Genomic DNA, 8,472 nt, shown 5'->3' with positions numbered 1-8,472 from the left:
GTTTTTGATCTGTTTGTCCATTGATATCTATTTGAATCTCTCTGAATCTATATCTATATATATATATATATATATATCTTGGTTTTTGCTCTGTTTGTTCATTGATTTTGGACCAACTATACCGACAGGTCCATTGAGTTCTAAGCAAGGGACTGAATGTTCGACGACAGTTTGAATTAGGCATCTAATGGGTATTTTTTTTTGGCTTGCTTGCAGGTTTGATTTCTAAGGTTGGCTTTTTTAATTTTCTTCTATTCTTTTTCAACCACTCATCTGACTTAATTGTTGCTCTACAATTGCTTTCTTGGCAAAGGAATATTTAATTTACATGTCAATACCGCTCTTACCTTTGTGGTTAAATTTTCTGCAACAATTACACACTTAGTTAAAGCTCCCTTTTCCTACACCTATATCCCTAACCGGAGATATCTAGTACGGATTCTATCTCATTGCTTTTGATTTTACAGTGTCGACTTTATCCCTTCTGTATAAGTTAGCGAAAAAGAAGAACCTTAATCTCCTTATGTTTTCTGCTTCAAAATCATTTCCGTTCCAAAATAAGTGAGTAAAGATGATATGATCCTCCTCCATCAAGGAAAGTTTGTAAAATTTGTTAGTTTGTATAGGCATTACTCTTCAAGTATATTTTTAGTGCTTTCCGATGACTAGGACCTAATTATGTTTATAAGGGATAATTGACTCTTTTAAAACTAACATATTTTTGTTTGTGTTCTTTTGCTTTCCCCTGACCTTTATAAGAATGGCCCTACTCGATTCATCTTCTAGGCCACATTGATTTTGTATGGGTCTTGGGTCTAGGAGTAGGAGAAGTGCAGTGAAAGATACTTTGATCAAGAATAATCCAGATATTGTAATCTTTCTAGAAAGTAAAATTGAAATTTTTTTAGGAGCATTTGGGGGACTTGGAATAGGAGTTAGGAGGCCTTATCTTTCAGTAGTAGATCCTTCGGGGATTTTGGTTGGTAAGCTACAAGTAGTATTTAGGGTGTTTTTTGTCAATAAGGTTTAGAGATTTTGATGACAACGATGAGTGGCTTAGCTTATGGGGGTTTATGGTCCTAAGTCCTAGGTTTAGATGGTCGTTTGTTGGAGTTAATTGGTTTGTTTGGGTTGTGTTCGCCAAATTGTTGTGGGAGGTGATTTTAACGTTAATGGATTTGCTTCAAAAAAGTTGAATGGGGATGGAGTCTCAAGGCGTATGAGAGATTTTGATGCTTTTATTACGAATTGTGAGTTGGTTGATCCGGATGGAACATAATTTACGGACTTACGGATGGAACATAATTTAGATGGACTTACGGATGGACTTACAGACTTACGGATGGAACATAATTGTGAGTTAGTTGATTACGGATGGAACATAATTTAATCAATTGAGATTAAGGTACATAATATTTTAGATGGACTTACGATAATTCCCACCACTTATATAATTAAAAAGGACCACATAATTAAATAAGACTTACCTGCATAAATCTAAATTATAACGTTATAAGTTTTAGTATCCAAAATTTAACATAAAAAATTTGCTATAAATTAAACTGAACCATTCGTAAGAATTCTTTATTTTGTTTTATTTTATTTTATTTTATTTTATTTTGTTGGCCTTTATAGATTTGGCCTCTTCTTCTTGGGGTAGCAAAGCGTGTCTTGAGGGGGAGAGAGAGAGAGAGAGTGAGTATGTGTTTTAAAATTTGAAATTTCAAAAAGTGAGGTGAGCGATAACTTATGAGATTTTGTTTTGTTGGGAAAGAGTTGTTGGGAAAGAGTTGGTACTTGATGTTTGGTTTTCCAAAGGCATTGTAAATTACATTCTACGTTATCGCTCTAACAACAGTAGTCTTACTAAAAAAAAAAATCTGCTCTAACAACACAAAGAGAAGGAATTCTTACTAGATGTTTGGCTTTCCAGAGGCATTGTAAATTACATTCTACGTTACAGTGGCATAGAAAATTTTCTATTATCCAATTTGAGGCTTGGTACTTGAAGTTGTTACCAACAAGCTGTTGCTTTTTTATTTTCTCATTGAATGTGGTAAAGTTGTGAGGAAATTCTAGTCTTTGAGTCTTTCTAAAATGAAGTGGTATTGTTCCTAAAAAAACAAAAACCTATCAAAGCTGTATTTTACATCTGTTATGACTACCATGCCACCTAATCCAACATGAATATTGTGCTAAGGAAACAATACAGGTTTTGATATTTGCAGGTGGTCCTTCTGTGATGGTGTGGTTGACTGACCACTGATCTTTTCTTAAGATTGCTGGTTTTTATTCCTTAGTTCTTTCATTATTTTATATAACCTAGTGGCAATGGACATTGAAACTTCATATAAAATAGCATTTGAAGTACATTTTAGAAATCTTAATGTGGTATATCCCTAACTAAAAAGTACACCCAATATAGTAGGATCCTATGTTACCAATTCAAAAAATAGATGCTTAGAGTGTAAGGCAATTTGAAAATAAAGCAATGACAAATCATTTTATGATTATTTAATCAATTGGTTCAGGATGTCCAGAAATACAATCTATAGTATACTAGTTGCCTATTGAAGTAATGTTTCCTCTCTCAAAGGAAATTTAAATAAAAAACTGATTTTAAAAATGGGATTGAAGCAGGGAAAATTGGTATATTTATTGGTATTGGGTGGTGTATTGTTTTCAAATGACAAGGAAGATGATGAGCTGCCTTTTTTCATTTGAAATTTTCTTATCAAAATTTTGTTTGTACTGTGCTTACTATATGTAAGGCAAGCGAAATGATATTGATGCTTCTTACTGATGCTCTATTTCAAATTTACCATGATTCCCTTGATGTTTCACATGAAACTTATGTCTATTTTCTTCTTTCCAGATAGTTGACTGCATTAAGGGCTTTCTAAATATTTCCTCTGACCCGGCAACTTTCATTCAGGTTTGTTGTTCAAAATGCTTTTTCTGAATAATAGACACTAAGAACTGAAATTTCAATACTATTAGAATTCAAAAGATACAGCTAAGATGTGCTGATAAAAAATACATACAACAAAGAAGTTCTAATCTTGTGTTACTGCTGAAGCCCGGAAATGTTAGACGAATCAAATCAATAATTTTCCATTGGAGAGTTGAAGTAGGTAGCAGTAAGGATATGGCATAAGAATAATGTGTATTACAGAAGCATAAACTCCTTAAATTCAATAGTCCCCCCCCCCCCCCGCCCAAAAAAAAAAAAAGAAAAAAAAAAGAAAAGAAAAGAAATTGTTAAAGCATGCATCACAAAACACGTCCATAGAGGTTATAAGTTGGTTGAAAATCTTGAGTACTTTGCCTTGTAATGGCTCATGTAACAGAGCAAAGCTATGGTCATGATTCATTTCTTATCAAATTATCCACTGCTGAATTCCTTATGGTTAACTTTTTATTTAAATTATTTATTGTTTGTGTCATTGGCCAAAAAAAAGAAATAGGAACAAATATACATTTACAAATACACTATTTACTTATTTATTTTTAATTTTTTGTGATTCGTCATGGAGGGCAATTTACATTGTCTCTGATGTATTCTATCAACTACATTGTTTCCATAATTTAGTTTGATTTATATTATACAAATAAAATTCATCCAAGAATTTGTATTGTGCTTTATCTGTTTCACTGATTTATTAGAATGTTTGGTGCCACTTTTGCCAATAACTTATGAGATTTTGTTTTGTTGGGAAAGAGTTGTTCGATGTGAATCATGTGGTGTTGCGGAACCGGGGACATGCGAAGGTATTTTTCATGTTTTAATCCTTTTTATTTTCTGATTACACTTAGAAGTTTGAATGGTCATGACCGCTGGACACATTGAAGTATTGCTAAAGTTTTGTTCATTTTTTTACCTTTTAGGTCACTTTGGGTATATAGAATTACCAATTCCAGTATATCATCCTTCCCATGTGAGCGAACTAAAGCGGTTGTTGAGCCTGGTTTGCTTTAAGTGCTTGAAGTTGAGAAGTGGGAAGGTAATGGATATGTTTATAGAAGGCTCCACGTAAAATCTATTGTCTACTAATTAGGCTACAAAATACTAAGATTTTAAAGATCTATGCCTTCTTCATTCAAGTTATTCATGGGTATATTCTTAGCTTTTGCCTTGTATGACTATTCTATTGTCCATGTAGATAACTCAAGTACCTGTTCATCTGTGTTCAGTTTTTCACCTTAGAATCAGGGATGCTGATGTTTTCATACATATGTGGTCTCATAAACTAATAGATGTTAAGAGGAATAAGTTAGTGGGATTTTCTGTACTTTTGTGGTATTATAGTGATACATTTTTGAATCAGATCCTGTAGTCCTCAATTATGATAAACCACCACCTGTTTGTGTTGCTTTTTGAAATTTAGGATTGATATTTGACCTCTTTGGTTCATATAGGCATAACTTGAAGACAAAAAGCATGTGAATAGGAAAAACACAGCTGACATTTTGCATCAAGCATATTTAGTGCATGTTGTAATGAAGTTTGGTCACAATTACAGCAGGAAATTGATATCGAGATGATGGGGATGGTGTAGGTGATGCTTTCTGAGCAGGAAATTTGAATTTTAAAAAATTCTAACGCAGACACGTTGCGGACACTTAGGAAAATACGTTTATATCACTTAAACACATTAAACACATAACAAGTTTTATTTCTCTTCATTTCTTATTATTTCTCACTAAATAACCCCATCCAAACAAGACTATACTGTAGAGAAAAAAGAGATGATGAATTGCTTATTAGTTTTATAGTAGAGTTTGTATTAGTTTTATAGTAGTGTGTGCACTGTCTTAGATTACAAAGTCCACCTGATTTGGAGAATGGAACAATGGGTGCTGATATTCTTGATTCATAATATTTTAGCAGTGTGGTTGATATCATTTCCCTTTAAAAAAAAAAATCAAGGAAATATCTTAATCAATATACTCTTGACTCTCTATTTTAGCAGTGTGTTGAAACCAATAAAATATGTAGGCATTGAAGTTTGGCAAGTAAGACTCTTGACTCTCTATTATTAAAGTATTGTTATTTCTTCTAATTGGGTCTATGATCTTGCACTTTCTGATTGAAGCTAAGTGTGTGAACCTCTGTTGTTATGAAGTAAAAAGGTTGCAATGCTTCATTGTCAGTTTCAGGACTTTGGCCAATTTTATTGATTTTTTTATTTTTTTTTGAAAAAGTTGTTCATGTCATCGGTCTGAATACCCATTTTTCTTTTTTTTTTTTTCCAAAAAGGAAGAAGAACCCAACTGTGCAATAAAAATATGGTTGGAGTTGGATTATCCTTTATCCCATTTATGAGCCTCAACTGTGCAATAAAAATTAAACATGTTAAGGGTTCTAATTTGAGCATGTTTTTAGTTATAGAGGGAATTACATCATATTTTCTTTAAAAAGTTTGGATTGTAGCAGTGGGATTGAACTTGATTTGATGGGTAACTCAACATACTTCTGTAATAAATATGATATAGGTACATGGTCCCATACTTCCAGAATCCTAAAAATTTTAAAATAGGTACATAAGAATGTTTGGTTGCTTACCTCAAGCAAATGGATATGCACACCCCCTTTAAAATTTCCAAATTGGAAATTTTAATGTGTATATATATATATATATTTGGCCTGTGATATAAGTGTTTCAAGCTAATATGCAGAATAGCTGAAGCAATCCCTCTTATGTCAGGCCATTTAACAATATTTTTCATTTATGGGTGCTTAGTAATTCATTGTGCAGAGACCACTATACATCAGGATATGTAGTGAGATTATATTTTAAGTCAGGTTTTCTAATGGGTCATCTCACCATTAGTTTTGATTTATGACTGGCTCGCTATAATATCAGTTGGAGTGAGATTATTCAGGATATGTAACCCTAGTACAAAAATACTATTCTCGTGTCTGGCAAGGCAACACCACAACCAAAGAAGTGAATTTTTTCAAATTTATGTAGAAGACATCCAACATATTTAGAAATTTTATTGTCTCTTTTTGAAGAAACTTGATTGACTTATATTTTGAAAATAGGGTGCAGGGCAAAAACAACAAAAGAAAAGAAAGGTTAGTGGTATATATTTTTTTCTTATTTAGACAATTTAGGAGAAAACATAAAAGAGAAATTGATAAATTTACGTCGTCCACCTTGCATTGGAAAATGGTGAATATATTATCTATTTTTTCTTTGACAAATAAAATTATGGGATTATTTGTTGAATATATTTAATGCTAGAGGAAGTAGCAAAAGAAGCAACTAAACATATAGATCATGCAAAATTAGTTGGAAGTCTTTTGCTAAAAAGATTCCCAACTTTCTTAAGAACATGAAAGGTATTCTCTGGAGAATGTTTAGCCAATGACCTTTAGACTGTGTGTGTCGAGTGTAACTTTCTGTGAACCAATTGAATGGCTTTTTTGGACTAACTGACGAGAGTTCTCTATAGCATGTAAAGCTATAGTCTTTAGAGTTCCAAGAGTAACTTGTTTTGAAGTTGAAATGGAAGAAAGTGAGAACAAGAGATAACTTTTATTCACCCAAAAAAAGATCTATAACTTGCTTTCCTATATAGTTTGATTTAGAAGAATATTTCCATGTTTAGTTGTAAGGAATTGCATTTGTTGATAATTAACTTTTGGAAGATCTTTTGTGGTGTATTGTATTATATTTTGATTTTCAATTTGGTAAAAGAAATGGAGCTGTATCATTTTCTATGGGTTGATTTACTTGGAAATACTTGTAATTTGTAAAATTTATTATTTTTTCTTTAGATAATATTTGTGAAATGATTTTCACACTTTTCTTTTAACCTTTCACAACGGGAGTGTGAGAGGCTAACGGGGGAAAGTGAATATAATTTCTCTAATATTATTATTCAATAGAATGTAGATCCATTGCAATATTTTGAATTTTATCAAGGTCAGTTTTGTGGTAATTGGCATTTGAGGCCACCTTTATTATCAATTCTAACTTGCTTTGGAATTTTCTGTTTCTATTTACAGCATTCATGGGCAATGTGCAGCAACTATGAAATCTCTGTTAAGAGTAACTATAACTTTGAAAAACCTTTCTTGCACCTTGCCAGGAAGCTTGCAGGGTAATGGAATAGTACATTGTTTGTTATTTTATTTTTTGTTTATTTATGCTGGTGGAGTTGTAGACTATTAGATAAAGATAAGCAAGAAAACATCACAAATAATTATCTTTATCTTTGCAGGGGAACTCTCCAAAGGAACCTTTTGAATTAATATCATTAGAAAAATGAAAAAATAGTGTGATAAAAAATCCATCAAAGATAGTGTGATAATATCATTAGTTGCATCATGATGTAATGAAAAAATAGTGTGATAATATCATTAGTTGCATCTAGATTAGGTGCATTTAAACATATAAGAAAAATTTGATTAAAATATGAAAAAAAAATCCACCAAAGATTAAAAAATACAAAAAACAAAATTTCGTAAACAAATTTCAAATTTTATTTTTTGGTGGTGGTGGTGGTGGTGGTGGTGGTGGTGGTGGTTCACAGTTCTTAAATTTTTAACTTGTGGGGAACATTAGAGTCCAGGAATGAAAATTTATGAGTTGCTGTTAATGATCAATTTGTGGTGTTTCTTATCCCTTTGGTATTCTTTACAGGCACGAAGCTGAGCTTGCTGCAGCGGCTAGCCAGCCCCTTCCTGATGATGATGACGATGCATTTGACTAATGCTCATGACTTTAGCTTTTTGCTATCATTTTTCATGCTCCTTTAGTTAATATGAGTTCTAAAAAAAAATTTCAACGCTATCGAAGGATTTGTGTATGAGAGGTGAATGTATCGCGGAGAAGAGACCATTTTAGTTATTCTTTAGCCATTGTTTGAAGTCTGGTTGTGGTTGTGCTTTGTGGTAGAATTCTTTAGGCTGCCATATGGATGTTTTGAGTCACTTCAAGTGTTTGCTTGAAGATTTTAAATTATGTATGGATTTAAATTATTGACGTTGGATTAGATTTGGACTGTATGGAATTTGTAATATATATAGAATTGGACGTTGAAGATTACTTTTTTGGATGCTTGGAACAGAAATGTGTGCACGTTGTTGAATGCTTTAATGGTTGATAACATATTTTGGTGTTGATAGATTATATTGTTTTATACAGGGTACAGGTTGTAATATAAATGAATACAGGTTGTTTACAAAATTTTTTTTTTTTTCAAATTATTTGGCCACCAAATGTTTTGGTAGCCAAATAGGTAATCAAAAGTTTTGGCTACTAATAATTTAGTAGCAAAAACATAACCCAAAATGTTTTTGCCACCAAATAATTAGTAGCTAAAAGATTTGAGAATGAGAGAAAGAAACTATTGGCCACCAAATGTTTTGGTAGCCAAATAGGTAATCAAAAGTTTTGGCTACTAATAATTTAGTAGCAAAAACATAACCCAAAACGTTTTTGCCACCAAATAATGAGT

The 8,472-nt window shown here is 32.2% G+C and overlaps 1 long non-coding RNA gene across 1 annotated transcript; it reads left to right on the top strand.

The window, feature by feature from the left end:
* The first annotated feature begins 6,951 nt into the window (after nt 1-6,951).
* On the top strand, nt 6,952-8,060 carry LOC145790229 (uncharacterized). The gene is made up of 2 exons (XR_014328905.1): nt 6,952-7,113; nt 7,656-8,060. It is a non-coding gene; the product is annotated as an uncharacterized LOC145790229 (long non-coding RNA).
* The last annotated feature ends 412 nt before the right edge of the window (nt 8,061-8,472 follow it).

The sequence above is a fragment of the Camellia sinensis genome, chromosome 5 (assembly GCF_055761805.1).
Source record: "Camellia sinensis isolate YWXY chromosome 5, ASM5576180v1, whole genome shotgun sequence".
Taxonomy (NCBI): domain Eukaryota; kingdom Viridiplantae; phylum Streptophyta; class Magnoliopsida; order Ericales; family Theaceae; genus Camellia; species Camellia sinensis.
Note: the sequence above shows the minus strand (reverse complement) of the source record. Positions and strands in the feature narration are given on the sequence as shown.